Below are 19,830 nucleotides of genomic sequence, written 5' to 3' on the forward strand. Positions count from 1 at the left end.
CTGTACAGCACAGCTGAGGAATTCTCTTGCTAGCACGAAGTCATGCCTGCAAGGCCATGCAGCCAAACCAGCAGACAGCATTTTGGTGTCGGGAGGTGTGGCCAGACACAGCACCTGGCTCTGCTGGAATCCAACATAAACCCATTGAGGAATCTGATCCTAAAAATCGTGGTCTCCAAGGAAACAAGGAAATTCACAGAAAGTCTACTGAGAATGGTGAATCTTGCATATGTAGCTCATATTAAAATTGTCACAGAGTGAAAACATTCAGCCCTCAAATCCCAACCTTTCAAATGCAAGGTTCTTACACTTCATTTTTGATGTGTTATCATAAACCACCACATGAATGCTTTGAATCAGAGGGCTACAGTAAGACTACCAATGATGGGCAAAAGGACATACGAGGGAAACCCTACATCATGTAGAAAAAACTTGGCACCAGAAGTTTTCATGTATGTTTTCTCAAAGAATGAATAAAAGATGACATGAATAAATGAATGAAGTAATGCAGCAAATGTAATTGACTCATTCACAGACGTTACATCCTACAACATCATCGTACACAAGGAATTAACCAACACTGAACCACTGCTCCTGGGGGAACAAGTTAGGTTCCTGTGAACCTCTGGTCACAATTTTTTCATCAACCAATCAATATATAAGTTTGCTTTCTGTGTATTTCTGTTTAAAGATACCTTATTAGTATATATTGTTGGTTCATAAACACTTAACTCACAGCCAACTACACTGTAACTTATGCTTCAAAGAAGCTTATCTGACATGTATTTTCTCCATAAGACACATCATTGCCTTTTTGCACTTTGGAACACCAGACAGAATTTTGACACTACGGTTCATTTTAAAAAATAAAATCACCAATAAAAAGCCACAAAAATACAAAAAAAAGTGGCATTAACTACGTCCTGAGAAGAACACTTGTTTACAGTATGAGAGCTGAAACACAGAAGGCAGAGTTGCCTTGCTCAGCCGGGAATATACAGGTCAGGCAACTCAATTTGCGACTCTATAAATGTTGGCAAATTACCATGAAAGTGTCACAAGTATTTTTTTAAAAGGGTTACAAACAAATGTTAGCAAGTAAGCAAATTTGCAAATATAGAATCAAGAATAAGGAGGATTATCTGTATATGAATGATTAGTTATTTAGGAAAACTACCATCTCAGGTAAGTTCACCTAACAATGATATAACATTAGGATGAAATATGACCTTAGCACAGTAATATAAAGATATATACATATTTACCTAGCTAGGGGGTGGGCATGGGCATGTGGGTGTGTATGTTTGGAAGGTTAATTGTACTGATGTTTGTCTTAAAAAATAAATTATAATTAATTGAACTATATTTTTTATATGAGGAAAAATTTGCCTCTAAGCATTCAAGTCATTTAATGATTTCATCCATGCCATATGGATCCTGTTAAATTGCCATTCAATCCTAAGCCAGTTTTGGGTTTAAAAGGAGAGCGGATGTTCACTCTCCTGGCATTTGGCCTGAAATATTCATGTGTGTGTCTCAGCCTTCTTGCCAGCATCCAAACAGCATAAACTGCAGTGACGAGGCACCTCCCGACCCACCGGTGGAAGACAGCACATGTAGCCAGGAAGAAAAGAGAAAAGGCACTCAAAAAGGCTGAGACCCGGGGTAGTAAAGAATTTAACCTTGCACCTAAGAAGAGGTCTAATTTTCGCCTTCAGCTCCTAGGAAGTAACTGTATTTGCCTGAGATCCTTGGGCTAGTCAGAGAGTAACAATGTGACTTACGATGGGGTTTTAGGTCACACAGGGTCAGTCAACTTGTAGACCAAGTTCCACCCTGTGGGTGGGCCATCAGTCATAAAGCCCTCATTAAAAACTCTAAACTCAAGGACTGAGAGAGTGTCCTTGGTTGGCAATCCTCCATGTGTCTCATCATACACCAGTGCTGGAAGACAATGAATCCTGACTCCACAGGGGACAAGAGACACTTGCATTCAGTCCTTCTCCTGGACCCTGACTTAGGTGCTTCTTCCTTTGGTGGATTTTAATCTGTATCTTTTCCCTGTAATAAATCATGACTCTCAGTATAATAGTGTTTAGTGAGTCCTATGAGTCCTTCTGGAGAATTATCAAACCCAAGGGTGATTTGAAGGAACTACCTCCCAATTGCACTTGGAGTCAGAAGTGAGAGAAGTATTTGGGACTGTGCCCTCTTACTTTGTAGTTGGCCCTAACTCCTTGCAAACCCTGTACAAGTTTGCGCTGATGAGCAGGCAACCCTGGGGATCACTTCCACTTTGGAGATGGTGAGAGAAAAAGAGGCTAATATTCAAAGTTCTATCTCCGGGGGATTGTAAACCTGGTCCTAGATAGGAATTTTGGAGGGGAACATCAACCTTAGCTTGCTGTGTGACTTTAGGAAACTTACTACCTCTTTTTTCTTTATGTATAGAGTAATAATATCATCTAAAATGGGAACAGTAATAACACAGGTTTATTGGAGGATTAAATTAGGTATCATACATTAAACATCTTGCACTCAGGAGAACTTCAGTAAATGAGAATCCTCTCCAGCCTTCACCAAAAGTGAAGTTAAAAACATGATGTTACCATATTTGCCTCAGGGCATTGTCAATGATTTCACCTATGCATTCTTATTATTTTGATCTTGCCTATACACTTACTGTATTACAGAAGACATTTTTCAAGATGCTACAGATCACAGTTTTGTGGCCTAATGAGTATTTGGCAAATAACCAAGAAATACTGGGATTTAAGTTTGTGCTTTCTTTAATGCTAAAAGAAGTCTAATCATTAGTGACATTTAAAAACAGAATGTGGGTTTTGAAATTCTTTTCCATATAGGCAAGGTGAAAAGACAGCCTTCAGAATGGGAGAAAATAATATCAAATGAAACAACTGACAAAGAATTAATCTCAAAAATACACAAACAGTTCATATAGCTCAATACCAGAAAAACAAACGACCCAATAAAAAAATGGGCCAAAGAACTAAACAGACATTTCTCCAAAGAAGACATACAGATGGCTAACAAACATAGGAAAAGATGCTCAACATCACTCATAATCAGAGAAATGCAAATCAAAACCACAATGAGGTATCATTTCACGCCAGTCAGAATGGCTGCTATCCAAACATCTACAAGCAATAAATGCTGGAGAGGGTGTGGAGAAAAGGGAACCCTCTTACACTGTTGGTGGGAATGCCAACTAGTACAGCCACTATGGAGAACAGTGCGGAGATTCCTTAAAAAACTGAAAATAGAACTGCCATATAACCCATCAATCCCATTGCTGGGCATACACACTGAGGAAAACAGAAGTCAAAGAGACATGTGTACCCCAATGTTCACTGCAGCACTGTTTACAACAGCCAGGACATGGAAACAAACTAGATGTCCGTCAGCAGACAAATGGATAAGAAAGTTGTGGTACATATACACAATGGAATATTACTCAGCTATTAAAAAAACACATTTGAATCAGTTCTAATGAGGTGGATGAAACTGGAGCCTATTATACAGAGTGAAGTAAGCCAGAGAAAGAAACACAAATACTGTATATTAACACATATATATGGAATTTAGAAACATGGTAACAACGACCCTATATGCGAGACAGCAAAGGAGACACAGATATAAAGAACAGACTTTTGGACCCTGTGGAAGAAGGGGAGGGCGGGATGATTTGAGAGAATAGCACTGAAACATGTATATTACCATATTAGAAACAGATCCAAGTTGGATGCATGAAACAGGGCACTCAAAGCCAGTGCACGGGACAACCCAGAGGGATGGAACAGGGAGGGACAGGGGAGAGGGGACACATGTACACCCATGGTTGATTCATGTCAATGTATGGCAAAAAACACCACAATATTGTAATTCGCCTCCAATTAAAACAAATTAATTTAAAAAATATATATTTTCCTAGCAATCTTTTTTTCCCAGTGGAATGTAAACTGGTGCAAGATCTCTAAAGAACAACTGGCAATACATATCATGAGCCTTTAAAAGTGTGTAACAAGCATCTGTAAGGCAGAGTAAATCAGATGTTCTTTGAAAAAGAACATTTAAAAATTATGACAGTCTTTCTTAAGTCTAGGGGTGGAGATCCTAGTTCACCGTGGTATGGACCGTTATGTTGAACAAGTAAGGGAATGGGTAGGTACCACCATCCTCAGGACTCGGGGGAAAGGGGCTCATTGGGAGGGGAAAGTTGCATGGTTTAGAAAAACAAACCTTAGACTCTTAACAAATTAATTGCCAGAGTTGCTGAGACCAATTCTCTAGTATCCTAAATCCTTCTGGAAGGGAAGAAACATTACCCTCATCTTTGATTCCGTTCCGTTCTGTTCCGTCGCTCAGTCGTGTCCGACTCTTTGCGACCCCGTGGACTGTAGCCTACCAGGCTTCTCCGTCCATGGGATTCTCCAGGCAAGAATACTGGAGTGGGTTACCGTTTCCTTCTCCAGGGGATCTTCCCGACCCAGGGATCGAACCTGGGTCTCCCGCATTGGAGGCAGACGCTTTAACCTCTGAGCCACCAGGGAAGCCCCATCTTTGATTACTCAGGTTCAAATTTAAGTTCTGTCATAGAAGAAACTTAGAGCCCAAACCAAGTTCTAATGGCAAGAAAAGGCAGAAACTCTTTCGAAAGAAAAATGACTTTGAAGATGAATTCATTGAAACTGGTGATCAAGAGTCACAAAATGGGCTTATGGGTTTATTAGGAGGGATAGATACTGGCCCACTGTGAGGCCAAGGCTGGAAGTGTCTCTGACCTCAGCCTCCTTGACACATGGAATGCTCGGGATAAGAGTGTGCACAAATAAACTGCAATCTTGACCTCCAGTGGGGTTCACTACTTCGACTCGGGCCAAGTCTGACTAAAATGGATATCCTAGTAGCAGTCAGACAAGCAACCATCTACCAAAGGCTGGACTTCGACACTGACAGAAACTGATAAAGAGAAGGAAGGTAAGCAGTGTATAATTTTGCTTACTGAACTTCTCTTCTGGGTGTCTGTAAGAGAACAGGACTACTTTGGGACAGAGTAAGCCTCATGAAGTTCAAACCTGGGGGAGGAGACTGCCTAAAGAGGAAGATACTAAATTTCCTGCTAACTGAGAAATAAGGAAAAAATATGGGAGTATATCTGTTCCTTCTGCACACTTTTGACCCAGCAGTTCTATTTCTAGGAATTTATTGTAAAATAATTATGTATGTTAGGCAAATATTAATACAGAGGAGTATCACTGAAATATTTCTTTTAAAACTAAAAAACTGGATTCAACATAAATGCTTAACAATTAGAGACTGATGAAATCAATGATGACAGATTATAGTTTGAAGACACTTTGACTACATCAAGAAGATTTCACCTTTAATCTGTTAGAAAGTCTGACATATTTTAAATATTTTTAATCTTTTAAACCAATGGCTCTCAGACTTTTTGGTTTCAAAAATGTGGATTCTAAGGAGCTTTTGATTTCTATTGGTATTAACCATATTAGAAGTCAAAACAAATTTTAATAGCATATATTTGGTAATCTATTAAAAATAATAAATTGGTTATATCCTAAACATTGTTATGAAAAAAACTTTAGTTTTCAAAACAAAAACTTGTTTTACATCTTGCACATCTCTCTACTATCTGGTATAAGTGAAGACAGCTGGTTTCTCCTATCTGCTTCTGTATTCAATCTGCTGTGACATCACATGCCATGTACAGCTGGAACATCCAACCAGCCACTTGTGAGAGAGGAGAATGAAAAAGGCAAACAATGCATTATTACTATTGTTTAAAATAGTTGTGACCTTGTGAAAACTCTGAAAAACCTGGTAGGAGCCCCTAGAACATGCTTTGGGAATAACTATTTCAAAACATGATTTCCTTGGCATATTTAGGACATGGGGTAAGGTAGGATAAGATACATTTTATCTAACAGAAGAAATATAAAAGTTAACTAAGACAGGAAAAGAGAGGAAATCATTAATTCCTTTAACGGATCAAAGTCCTTTCAGCTTGTTCAAAAGAAGTTATCAAGAGCCTTCAGCTACAGGTCTCAAGGGCTCCCATCACCTCTCCTTTATCCTGTCAGAAAATCCACCCAGACCAAGCATTTAAACAGGACAGACTTCATCTCTAGAGCATGACTGAGAATGACAGCCAGACAACCGATGACTCAGTGGCAGCTAATTTTACAACCACCTTAAAAAATTCAGGAACAGCTGCTTAAAATAATCTTAGCATGGTATAGATGAGAGCTTAAATTAAGTACATACCCACAAAATCCATTTTTTCCCACTGCCTTTAAGTGTCAGTAATACTTTTCATTCATTACACAAAAGACAATTTTATATAAATATCAAATTACTGATTTCTGTTAAAATGATAAAATATTATAAAGTTTATGGCAGAAATGTTAAAATAATCAGAAAGTTTAATTCATTCAGTAAATACATATTAAACAGCTTCTATCAGTAAGAATGTCAGTAACAGGGTCGGTCCAGATGTAGTTTATGCCTTTAAAGGCAATAAGAAAAACAGGATGGATATGATTAGTTACTAATAAAGTAATATAATAAGAGTGATACATAATACTCATACATAATTACAGTTTTATAAACCATCATCTTGTCAAAATACTTGACAAGACTAGCTCCAACAAGTATTTGCTGACCTGATGAAAGAATGGAAAAGAAGAAGGAATCACTTTTGGCCAGAGTGTCAAGAAAGACAAACCAGAGGTGACATCATTTGACAATGGCTCTGAGTACAGAAGATTTTTAAAATATAGGGACCAAGGGAAAGAGACTGGAAATAAAAGAGAACATAACATTCTAAACAGAGGGAACAAGGGCACAGAAGCAAGACAGTTCAGATAGTTTTTGAGAAACTATGAAAATGCAGAGTGGTTAAAATAAAAGACACATTGAGAAAAGGTTGAGACAGGCACTGGAGGGAATCTGCCCTGTGTGGTCCAGGAGGGAATCCATAAGTAATGACCACGTGTTTTCCTCTGCTTTCTGTATTAAATGTTCAGATGTCTGAGAGGAACACCATGGAATACCATTTATTGAGTCACAAGGTTAAATGTGCTTATAAATACCCTAATGTTCTGAATTTTTAGATTAACTTAAAACACTGTACAACTGAATTAAATATACTCTATCCAATTAGATCCTATTTAGGTCTTATACATCTACGGACGTCATTGAAAATGACTGACCTTTGAAAATGTAAAAAAATGTATTTAATCTATTACACAGTTTTGTGAATCATTATATAATAGTTATGTCTTGTGAATTCTTTGGTTTAGAATAATATTCCACTGATGAAGTTTAAACCTGCTTAACTTTTTATTTTAAAATGTAAATAGTTCATTCTAGAACTATAAATTTAAGCTATTTACTGTTTTAGGCTCAAAGCAAAAAGGCTTTTACAACTTTTTAATAATATGATGAATTTTCTCAACAAAGACTATGTTGCATTTTAAATGAGGTTTAGACTAATGACATATTCACACTCAAAACCTATGTGATTACTGTTTTAAAGTATGTTTCAGATTGCCTTTGGTTTGAAAATTAACAATGTAGAATTCTGTTTAAAAAAACGACACTTATGGATAAGAAAAAGAGTCATTTTTCCCTTGAAATGAAGACTCAACTTTCAACCTACTGGTGAGAGATTTCCTATCCTGTTTTCATCAGAAAATACAATTCATTAATGATTACTCCACACCTGTTGTGTACCAAATTTTGGCATACAAAAATAATGAGGTGCTTGTGACCATAAAACTATTTTACTAATAAAGTGATCTTCTAAAAAAACAAGGGCATAAAATTCACAATAAATACCAAATAATTACTACAGTTAATATTTGCAAGAGTCATAAAGAAAACTCTAAAAGAAACATATTGGAAAACAAAAGTTCACAGCAAAAATTTAAAGGCTTATAATGACATTCACAATTCTAAGGAGAAAACAAAAAAGAGCTCTGCTAGGTTTCTAGGTAACTCATACCGACTAAATGTCTTTCCTAGAAGATGCTTCAAAACACAATGAGTAAGCATTTTAACTAAAACAATTAATATTCACTCTGCAAAGTCATGGCCAAATCAGGTCAGTTAAATTCACCCTCAGAAGAAACAAAGTCCTTTAAAACTGCTCCAAGTTGAAAAGTGATGTGTCATGATAAAATTCTGACAGAAATAAACTATTTTTAAAACCAAAGATAATTGTTTTTAATTCTTCAGAGAATAATGACCCAGAACTGTTAGTACATGGGAAAGAAAAAAAAAAAAAAAAACCTCTGAGACTGTGCAACTAGAGTGCTCACATGTAGCTTCATCAAAGATCTCCAAAAACAAATACTCTGCAAGTGCAGCGCTCACTCAGCTCTTCAACCACCAACCCACAGCTTGGGCCAACAAAAGCCTCCTACATTAAATGTGAGCCAAACTTGGAAATCTCTTTTGAAAACTCAAGCTTGGCCTTTAATTAAAGATCTAAGCAATGTTTCCTCTAACCAACTTGGCAGACCAAGGAAACAAACTACACAAACAAAGCCTTCTGCTTATTCTAATCTTTTCACTATACAGCATTCTTGGAACAAAAATCTACACACAGGAACTAGGTCATTCAGCTCAATTCAAAGGTAATAAGGACTGTCATTTTCCAACCTACTATTTCTCCTTCTAGACAAGGCATCTCTCTCTGAAGTTTTCTCTCTAAAAGGTTTGATCATTTCTCATCATGTTAATCTAACATATTGGCACATTAATACAAAGTCCTCAGGCTCACTCAACACAAGGTTTCTAACAAGAACTTCAAGAAGAGACTTAACTCCTATCTAGCTCTCAAGATGCCCAAATGGCTCTCATTTGGATTTTGTTAGATAAGTAAAAAAATTCACCTTTACTAACACAATATAGTTCCTAAAACTCTCTACCACAAAACACAGAATACACAAAACTCAACGAATGTGATAGAGTATATACTCTTCTACTTGATTTCTCTGCATCCCACATATCTAAAATTAAACTGCAATAAATCGTTCAAGAAATCCTTTTAATTCTACATCTGTAAGAGAGTATATACCATATGATATATACATTTTACCAAACACACAAAGAATACACCTGGGGAACACTTTTTCCAAATTCAACAACTTAAGACTTTGAACCACCTAGAGACTTGAAATCACAGATATTAAAAATATAACCATGAAAACTCTTCACAGAATTTTTATAAATACAAGTTCTAGAAAACACTTTTAGTGGAGATATTAGTTATTTAAGAAGTATAACTCAGTTGTCTCAAATGCCCTCAATTTCTTCAATACCCTCGTTCTTTTCTTAATGGAAAAGTTGCAAACAACATTTCTTCTCCTTGCTATTCATACTTTGGGACAAATCATTCCTGACCCATAGGTCAGGATTTCCCATTGCTTTAAATATACAGTTTTGTAGCAATATCTCACTAGGATCCTTGCCCTTGGGAAAGGAATCTATCACCATGTTCTTAGCCTTAGAATGTGCATTATTTTTTCACCAGATTCACAGAATAGTCAGGATTCCACAATGCCAGCAAGCAATCTTTCAAAGCTTTGCCTTACATTAATTACTGTTTTCAAGTTTTATCAAGAGGACAGTCACTCAGAAAACAGGATACATTAACCCTTAAATTTAACTCTATGGGGGAAAGACAGGTAATGTCTATTACCGAATTTTGATACCACAGATAAGTAAGGCGAGAAAAGGTCACGTTCCTCCCTCATCTTATCACTGATGATTTCCAAATGTGCTTCTTTTAAACTGGACTTCTCTGGGAAAACTGATCAGAGTCTATCTCTATCTCTCTTTCTCAAACACACACACAAAACGGATTCTGAAGAATACAGAAAATTTGCTTGAGATCACAGGATGTGGAGCCAAATGTGGGAAAAGGCAGTTCACAGCTGTAGGAAGAAAAGAGTCCGATGATATGGAAGTATTAATGTGTAAGCCACAAATGAGCATAGTTAGATAATTTTAAGCACATGCTTAGATGTCCCAAGGTATAATAAAATGCTCAGTATGTTTCAATCAACAGTGCTCTGACTGCGCACATGACTGTAAGGGCTGCCAAGATGTGAAAACTCTTTGGAAATGAGAACTTGTGCTTCAAATTGATAGGTTATCTACGCTTCTTCCTTTGAGAGCAGAACCCACGGCATGAAAGATCTGGGGCTGTGATCTCTCTTGTCAACAGCTGCAGCCAGCAAGCCCCAAAATGAACATGAAATGGATCTCTTTGTCTCAAAGAAGCTCCTTCTGTGTGGGGATATGAGGAGCAACTAACTGGAAGTACCATAGGAACAAAGATCCACCTTTCTCAATTCCCAAAATCTGAATTCTTTGAAGAGTGAAAATATTTTTATAACTCATTTGGTTGCAAACTCTAATCCAATCTGAACTTAAGAGTGTATTAATAGCTCTTTATAACTCATTTGATGGCAAAAACCTCACCTGAACGGATGCGAGACTATTTAGTCCTTATTCACTACATAGAGTGTGACTTCACTTGTTTCACTGAAGAAATACTATTGTGTGATTAGAGACTGGTGGCGCAGACATTACAAGAGTGTTATATGTATGTATGTAAAAATGTAAAATGTATTACCTTTCTGAAATCTGAAAAATTCTGAATTCTAACATACATTTGTTACCAAGAGTTTTGGATAAAGGATTCCAGATCCATTATTAACATCACAGCTAATCATGTTACAACGTGAAGTCAGACCATGATACTCTCCTGCTAGATTCTCTCCAATGGTTTGCTGTCTTCACAGTAGTCTACGATAGCAGTCCCCGACCATTTTGGCACCAGGGACTGGTTTCATGGAAGACAATTTTTCCATGGACTAGTGATGAGGGGGATGGTTCAAGTGCATTACATTTACTGTGCACTTTATTTCTATTATTATTACACCAGTTCCACCTCAGGTCATCAGCCATCAGATCTCAGAGGCTGGGGACCCCTGGTCTACAAAACTGCTGTGCAAAGAAGACCACAACACTGACATCACCTGGTAAGCCACTAAAAATGCAGAACTGCAAGACCCAACTCTCAACTCTGAATCAGCATCTGCAGTTTCACAAGATCCCCAGGGGATGTGCATGCACCTGAATGCCCAGAAGCGCTGACCTCTGAGACCCTAGCTGATCTGTCCTCCTGGTTCTTCTCCTCTTCTCCCCCCTCACCCACTCTCGGACAGTCTCTGTGGTCTCCGTGCCATTCATCAAACACACAAGGAAACTCCCACCGAGCTGCTCCCGGGGACTGGAAGGCGCTCCCCAAAAGAATCTGCTGACTTGCTCCTCTACCTGCTTCAGTTCTTTCCTCAAAGGTCACCCTCTAAGTGATGCCTTCCCTGTCACCCTAACTAAAATGCTCAAATCCCCCTTACAATTCATATTCTCTTCTGTTTGCACTGATTGCTGTTGTATTCTTTGAGTCCATATCAATACCTAAAATAGTAACATTTTGCCAAACGGTGTTGGTTTTTGTTTGTCTCTTTCCACTACAATGTAAACTTCAAGAAGGCAGGGATTCGTTTTTCACACTGTTTTTTTTTTATTTTTTTAGTTTTTATGTTTCTTTCTCTCTTTTTTTATGTTTTTTTTTTATTATTATTGGAGGCTAATTATTTTACAATATTATATTGGTTGGTTTTGCCATACATTGACATGAATCCGCCCCGGGTGTACATGAGTTTTTCACACTGTTTTATCCTTAATGCCTAGAACAGCAATTCCTGGTGTGGTCTGTAGACCTCTGTGGATAACTGAGGCTCTTCTAGCAGGTACACAAGGTCAAGTCTATTTTCATAATTACACTAAGAAAGGTGCCTTTTTCACTGCACTGACGTTTACACTGGTAGTGCCAAAGCTCTGGTGGGTAAGAGAGCTGGTGCTTCAGCACAGAACAATGCAGGGGCACCAAACTACATCATAGTCTTTAGAAAGAATTCAGTTTCACTTGGGAATGTCCCTGAACACTTGCTTCTTCAATCTTGACCCCCTGCGTACATGCCTTTGTGATGAAACAGGAAGTACATATAGGGTATATCTGCTGCTCACTGCAGTGTGACGCTGTCTTGAGGAAAAGTACATGTGAGATCATACAAGTTGTGAGCTGGACTAGCTGTAATTTTCATAGAAACCATTTCACTGGAAAGAATGACTAACAAACTATGACTATTCAGACTTGGGTATCAGGCATCTATTTTCTTCAAAATGAACAATGTGAGCTTGTTACTTTGAGGAAAATAACGCAAAAGAGTCATAAAAATCCAAGCCTTCAAATGAAAATGAGAGTTTGGGGAAATTGGCGCTAATATTTAAAGACTTCTGTGATGAGATCAAGGGATATTAAAGACTGTGATCGCTAATACATTGTACAATGAAATCAAGCATGTATCCACTGATACTTTTTAAGTTGTTTGTCTTTATACTTAGAAATGTCTCTTAATAGTAGGCTTACCTGGTGGCTCAGATGGTAAAGAATCTGCCTGCAATGCAGGAGACCCATGTTCAATCCCTGGGTCGGAAGATCCCCTGGAGAAGGAAATGGCAACTCACTCCAGTATTCTTGCCAGGAGAATCCCAAGGACAGAGGAGCCTGGCAAGCTATAGTCCATGGGGTCGCAAAGAGTCGGACACAACTGAGCAACCATCACTCATTCACTCACTCACAATGAAATGGGTTAACTTTTGGAAGATTCATATAACTCAATGAGCAAACATTTTTGAAAATCTCACACAGGTGAGAGATCCAATCAAAGCACAAGACAGGACAGCAGATTTTAATGTAACAAGAATACATAATGTTCACTGACATGGTTTCAAAGTCTACGTTACAACCTACCTTTATTTAGAAACTATCACTCATTAGGTTTTATAGCCATATCAAAGACTATCTATACCTATTTGAAAAGATTATTAAAATACTACGCTTTCCAATTACATATCTGTTATGAGGCCAGATTTTCTTAATACACTCCAATCAAAACATATTACAACAGATGATAGCAGGTATGGGCTTTCTACTTTTAAGCTAGACATCAAAAAACTGTAAAAATGTAAAAGAATGCCATTCATCTCAATATCTTAAAAACAGGGTTTTTTTTGTAAAATTTTATTTATGCTAACATGTAATATACTCTTATTTTTAAACCAAAAGATAATTTTAAAATTTGTTTTATTTTCAAATACAGAAAATGGAAATACATATAACCCACCTAAACAAATGTTCCTCAATATTACTGTTTAAGTATGTAAATGGGTCCTGAGATTAAAAAGTCTGAGAACCACTGGCTATAGCTATAACTAGTAAATAGTAGTAAGTTTTGTTGCCCTGAATACTTAACAACGTGCTGGGCTCTTGTTACATACTTTTGTATTTACTTATGCCTCCCAACAACCTTATAAAGTAAGTATTATTGCTATCACCATTTGATAGGTGAGAAAACTAGTATTTGAAAAGGATCAAAGCAGTTGTTCAAAGTCACAAGTAGCAGTCAACATTAGGTGACTTCAGATTTCACGTTCCTAACTAAAATGGACTGGAATGGGTGAATTTAACTCAGATGACCATTATATCTACTACTGTGGGCAGGAATCCCTTAGAAGAAATGGCATAGCCATCATAGTAAATAAAAGAGTCCGAAATGCAGTACTTGGATGCTATCTCAAAAATGACAGAATGATCTCTGTTCGTTTCCAAGGCAAATCATTCAATATCACAGTAATCCAAGCCTATGCCCCAAGCAGTAATGCTGAAAAATCCGAAGTTGAATGGTTCTATGAAGACCTACAAGATCTTTTAGAACTAACACCCAAAAAAGATGTCCTTTTCATTATAGGGGACTGGAATGCAAAAGGAGAAAGTCAAGAAACACCTGGAGTAACAGGCAAATTTGGCCTTGGAGCACGGAATGAAGCAGGGCAAAGGCTAATAAAGTTTTGCCAAGAGAATGCACTGGTCATAGCAAACACCCTCTTCCAACAACACAAGAGAAGACTCTACACATGGACATCACCAGATGGTCAACACAAAAATCAGATTGATTATATTCTTTTGTAGCCAAAGATGGAGAAGCTCTATACAGTTAGCAAAAACAAGACCAGGAGCTGACTGTGGCTCAGATCATGAACTCCTTATTGCCAAATTCAGACTTAAATTGAAGAAAGTAGGGAAAACCACTAGGCCATTCAGATATGACTTAAATCAAATCCCTTATGATTATACAGTGGAAGTGTGAAATAGATTTAAGGGACTAGATCTGACAGATAGAGTGCCTCATGAACTCTGGACCGAGGTTCGTGACATTGTACAGGAGACAGGGACCAAGACCATCCACATGGAAAAGAAATGCAAAAAAGCAAAATGGCTGTCTGAGGAGGCCTTACAAATAGTTGTGAAAAGAAGAGAAGCAAAAAGCAAAGGAAAAAAGGAAAGATATAAGCATCTGAATGCAGAGTTTCAAAGAATAGCAAGGAGAGATAAGAAAGCCATCCTCAGCGATCAATGCAAAGAAATAGAGGAAAACAACAGACTAGGAAAGACTAGAGATCTCTTCAAGAAAATTAGAGATATCAAGGGAACATTTCATGCAAAGATGGGCTCGATAAAGGACAGAAATGGTATGGACCTAACAGAAGCAGAAGATATTAGAAGCAGAAGAGGTGGCAAGAATACACAGAAGAAGTTTACAAAAAAGATTCCACGACCAAGATAATCACAAAGGTGCGATCACTGACCTAGGGCCAGACATCTTGGAATGTGAAGTCAAGTGGGCCTTAGAAAGCATCACTACGAACAAAGCTAGTGGAGGTGATGGAATTCCAGTGGAGCTATTTCAAATCCTAAAAGATGATGCTGTGAAAGTGCTGCACTCAATATGCCAGCAAATCTGTATGCAGGTCAGGAAGCAACAGTCAGAACTGGACATGGAACAACAGACTGGATCCAAATAGGAAAAGGAGTACGTCAAGGTTGTATATTGTCACCCTGCTTATTTAACTTATATGCAGAGTACATCATGAGGAACGCTGGGCTGGAAGAAGCACAAGCTGGAATCAAGATTGCTGGGAGAAATATCAATAACCTCAGATATGCAGATGACACCACCCTTATGGCAGAAAGTGAAGAGGAACTCAAAAGCCTCTTGATGAAAGTGAAAGAGGAGAGTGAAAAGGTTGGCTTGAAGCTCAACATTCAGAAAACGAAGATCATGGCATCTGGTCCCATCACTTCATAGGAAATAGATGGGGAAACAGTGGAAACAGTGTCAGACTTTATTTTTTGGGCTCCAAAATCACTGCAGATGCTGATTGCAGCCAGGAAATTAAAAGACGCTTACTCCTTGGAAGGAAAGTTATAGCCAACCTAGACAGCATATTAAAAAGCAGAGACATTACTTTGCCAACCAAGGTCCGTCTAGTCAAGGCTATGGTTTTTCCAGTGGTCATGTATGGATGTGAGAGTTGGACTGTGAAGAAAGCTGATCGCCGAAGAATTGATGCTTTTGAACTGTGGTGTTGGAGAAGACTCTTGATAGTCCCTTGGACTGCAAGGAGATCCAACCAGTCCATTTTAAAGGAGATGAATCCTGGGTGTTCATTGGAAGGACTGATGCTAAAGCTGAAACTCCAATACTTTGGCCTCCTCATGCGAAGAGTTGACTCACTGGAAAAGACTCTGATGCTGGGAGGGATTGGGGGCGGGAGGAGACGGGGACAACAGAGAATGAGATGGCTGGATGGCATCACCGACCTGATGGACATGAGTCTGAGTGAACTCCGGGAGTTGGTGATGGACAGGGAGGCCTGGCGTGCTGTGATTCATGGGGTCGCAAAGAGTCGGACACGACTGAGAGACTGAACTGAACTGAACCATTACAGACACTGAAATAAAGGCATACTGGGTTAGAAACAAGGCAAATAGTGCAAAGCCTGGTGACGACTTTAAAAATATCAAAGCATAAGAAGCAGCCAAAATACAAAGCCAAATGTGTGGGGATTGAAGAAAGGCAATCCAAGGAGGTTCATATGAGTAGAATAAAGACCAGAATAAATTTTTCAGAGGCAGAATCAGATGTTTGAGAAAGTATTTCAAGTATAGCTCACAAGATTATAACTGCCACCACTAGGCTGAAGAACAGACAATAAAATCCCTAAGATGTCTATTCAGCTTTGAGACCAGCTTCCAAGGATGTACAGACAAGCTGATATCCCCTATGGTCAGGTTCATTCATGATGCTGTTGAAGTCTTCTTGCTGCGGTTGATCTCCTTGTTATCTCAAGCTTGACTACAACTTTCAATGAAATGTTTCAGATGCTCATTAAATCTACCCACCTCAAGAAATGCCTCCTCTGCTGCCCACCGTAGGGTGATATCCTGAAGCTTCATCATTCTGACTGGATTAGTGACAAGAAGGGCATTTAATGTCTGCATTTTACAAAGGAGTCCTGTAAGGTCAAGAACAGCAATTCCTTTCCAACTTCAAATTGTCCTAAGCTAAAAATTCCTGGTAGAATATGCAGATATACGTTCCACAGTCTTGAAGCTTCTACATCTTGTAATATATAAACCATGATTCACTGACTGGGCAGGGAGGGAGGAAGGAGATGAAGTGGGTGGCAGAGCAGTAAGCCCAGTTTTAGCAAAGCACCATTCAGACAAATACTGGAAGTTGGAGTGCAGGAAGTAAAGTGAGATCTCGGAACCATTCTCACTCTATTGAGAGGGAGGCCAAACGTCAGGCTAGAGTGGTTCACCCACATGTATTGTTTTCAGTGCTGAGACCGTCAGGAATTAGGCTATATAACCCTATCAGAAAAACATTCTGACTCAGCTATGCACATGGAAGGCCAGAAATGGAAAATATAGCCTCTTGATATGTATAAAACAATGAATTTATAAGTACAGCCTCAAAACTTTGAATGAGGGAGATTCTGAAAAGATCTAATATACAACGAATGATAAATGATGACTGACATTCTCTTTCTCGAGTCTTGTTCTTTTTTTGTATCCGTGAATATAAAAAGGAAATTATGAAGGCATTTCACAGCTTCACTAGTGACCAGAATTACCCTAACACTGTTTTTGCCTGGAACCCTTCAGTTCCTCAACCACAAATTCTTCTCCATGGGGTCATCAAAGTTATCAACAAAAATCTAAGTTTTAGAAAGAGAATGCTAGGCGAAGATGACTGTGCTCACTGGTATTTTCCAGAGCTGAGAAGGCTATCAGCCAATCACCGTGCCTCCTCTCCACCACAGCCCATGCATGGCATATGCAACTACGGTGAGTCAACATTTTGCTAGATCATAAAACAGGAAACGTGTATATGAAACACATTAATCTGTGCTTTAGATTCCTTAGTGTCCTGCAGTCTTCTTGCATGACAGTGAAAGTGAAAAAGTGAAAGTCGCTCAGTCTTGTCTGACTCTTTGTGACCCCATGGACTGTAGTCCATGGAATTCTCTGGGCCAGAATACTGGAGTGGGTACACATTCCCTCCTCCAAGGAATCTTCCCAACCCAGGGAGTGAACTTAGGTCTCCTGCATTGCAAGCAGCTTCTCTACCAACTAAGCCACAAGGGAAGCCCTCTTGCATGACAGTAATACACCAACTTGGGCCACTCAAAGCCAGTCACAGAACACAAATTTCTTAAGAAGGCCAAAAACCTGGAGCAGAGGCTGACAATACATCCAACAAGGTCAAAAAATTAATGACAGAAACAATGTTCTGGGATATGTGTTTCTAAACATATCAAACCAGCTAAAGAACAAGGATGCCTGAGTCTTTACCACTGGGTTCTCAGGAAAAAGATGAAACACTGTGTGCCAGGCCGACGTGAGTTTCAGGACTGACTGTGAGGACCTGCCCCACTCTCTGCTATCAGGGTTGGCAGTACAGGGTAGTTGTTACAAGTGTGGGCTCTGGGGGTTTGGAAACCTGTCTCTAGCAACACTTACTAACTGTGAATCTCACTTTGGGCAAGTCAACTGGATAAATTAGTAATTATTATTATTAGCAAAAAAGTTTTAACTTGATTCCTTAGGTACTTGATATTAAAGAAATTTCCAGGGAAAGAAATATCGATATCACTAGTAAGACATCTTAAAGACATTCTTAAGAATATGTTATATGTCATAATCTAAGCCATTACAGAGTAACATTTTTTTTGTCTTTCTGCAATGAGCATTTCCCACACTACTAAGCATTTCCTGTAGGAATAATGGCAAACAGTTTAATAAAAGGGACTATTTGATGTAGTCAAAGCTGTCTAATTCAATTTCAGTCAACATTTATCTGATAAGATTTCAACCCTCATGCATATGACAATTATATGTAGATGGCATATATATAAAACAATATATGGCATATCCAACAATTGTACATATCTGTATGAATATACATACATACATGTATATATAAAACATCAAGCATGAGACAGGGAACAGTGGGAAAATAGGTACTGGTTAAAACCTTAAGAGGAAATATGAGTTAAAAGCAGTACAAGAGATTTCTTATATGAAAATAGCTAGAGCTCAAAGAAGTCCGACCAGCTCTACTGGGAAGTGAGGACTACCATGCTAATACCTAGAAGTCTCTCAAACTACCTACTTTAAAGAATGTTCCAAAATGTCCTTATTTAAAAGACATCAATTCTTTTTTCCCCAATTATACTTCAGAACTCAGAAAGAATGCTGTGTTAATGTCCAACACACTTCAGACATGAAATGTTAAAGTCCAACAGTTTTACCAAAATGAAAAGGGAGATGATCTGAAACTGCAATACTTTGGCCACCTCATGTGACGAGTTGACTCACTGGAAAAGACTCTGATGCTGGGAGGAATTGGGGGCAGGAGGAGAAGGGGACGACAGAGAATGAGATGGCTGGATGGCATCACCGACTCGATGGACATGAGTATGAGTGAACTCCGGGAGTTGGTGATGGACAGGGAGGCCTGGCGTGCTGTGATTCATGGGGTTGCAAAGAGTCAGACACGACTGAGCGACTGAACTGAAATAGAGTCTTCTTTTAACTCCAGACTTGATGTATTTTCTAATAAGCAATATCATGTTATTCAAAAAGCAGACTGAGTGATTTATGTCATGCAGCTGTGAACAAGCATTTTGTTTAAAGTACTGTCTGCATGCTTTACTGCACTAACATTGTTAGAATGCCCTCAAGGATGCTGAATACTAGGAACTGGAGAACAAAAGGTCATTGTCATTGGAAAAGGAGAAAAGACTTAGCAGATTCAAACCAGCATCTACACAGAGAAATGACAGCAATGGAAAATATTTTCATGTGCCTTTATCAGTCTGTAATTACTTATCTCTAACCAGACTTTAAATTCTTATATCATAACAAAAATAAATGAATTGTTACAGTTCACAAGTGACAAATCAAACTGTCTTCTCATAAATTTTTGAATATTTAGCATACTCTGGAAAGTCAATGTAAATATGCTAGTAGTAAATGACTTCCCAGCAACCATGAAATGCCAAAAATAGAGGTAAAGTAATATAAATCTCACTCATATCATTAATACCTACACATAAATGAGACTGGCTTCTTTCATGTATATAATATATATATACAGGAAGTAAACATCATGCGAAATGCCAGACTGGATGAAGCACAAGCTGTAATCAAGATTGCCAGGAGAAATATCAATAACCTCAGATATGCAGATGACACCACTCTTATGGCAGAAAACGAAAAGGGAACTAAACAGCCTC

The 19,830-nt window shown here is 38.3% G+C and overlaps 1 protein-coding gene across 2 annotated transcripts in view; it reads right to left on the bottom strand.

Annotated features, from left to right (window-relative positions):
* Window positions 1-19,830, bottom strand: part of CHN1 (chimerin 1) — a 212,560-nt gene that overhangs the window by 164,310 nt on the left and 28,420 nt on the right. The window lies entirely within an intron of this gene.

This window comes from Moschus berezovskii, chromosome 2 (genome assembly GCF_049115385.1).
Source record: "Moschus berezovskii isolate FMDL1 chromosome 2, NW_MosBer_1.0, whole genome shotgun sequence".
Taxonomy (NCBI): Eukaryota; Metazoa; Chordata; class Mammalia; order Artiodactyla; family Moschidae; genus Moschus; species Moschus berezovskii.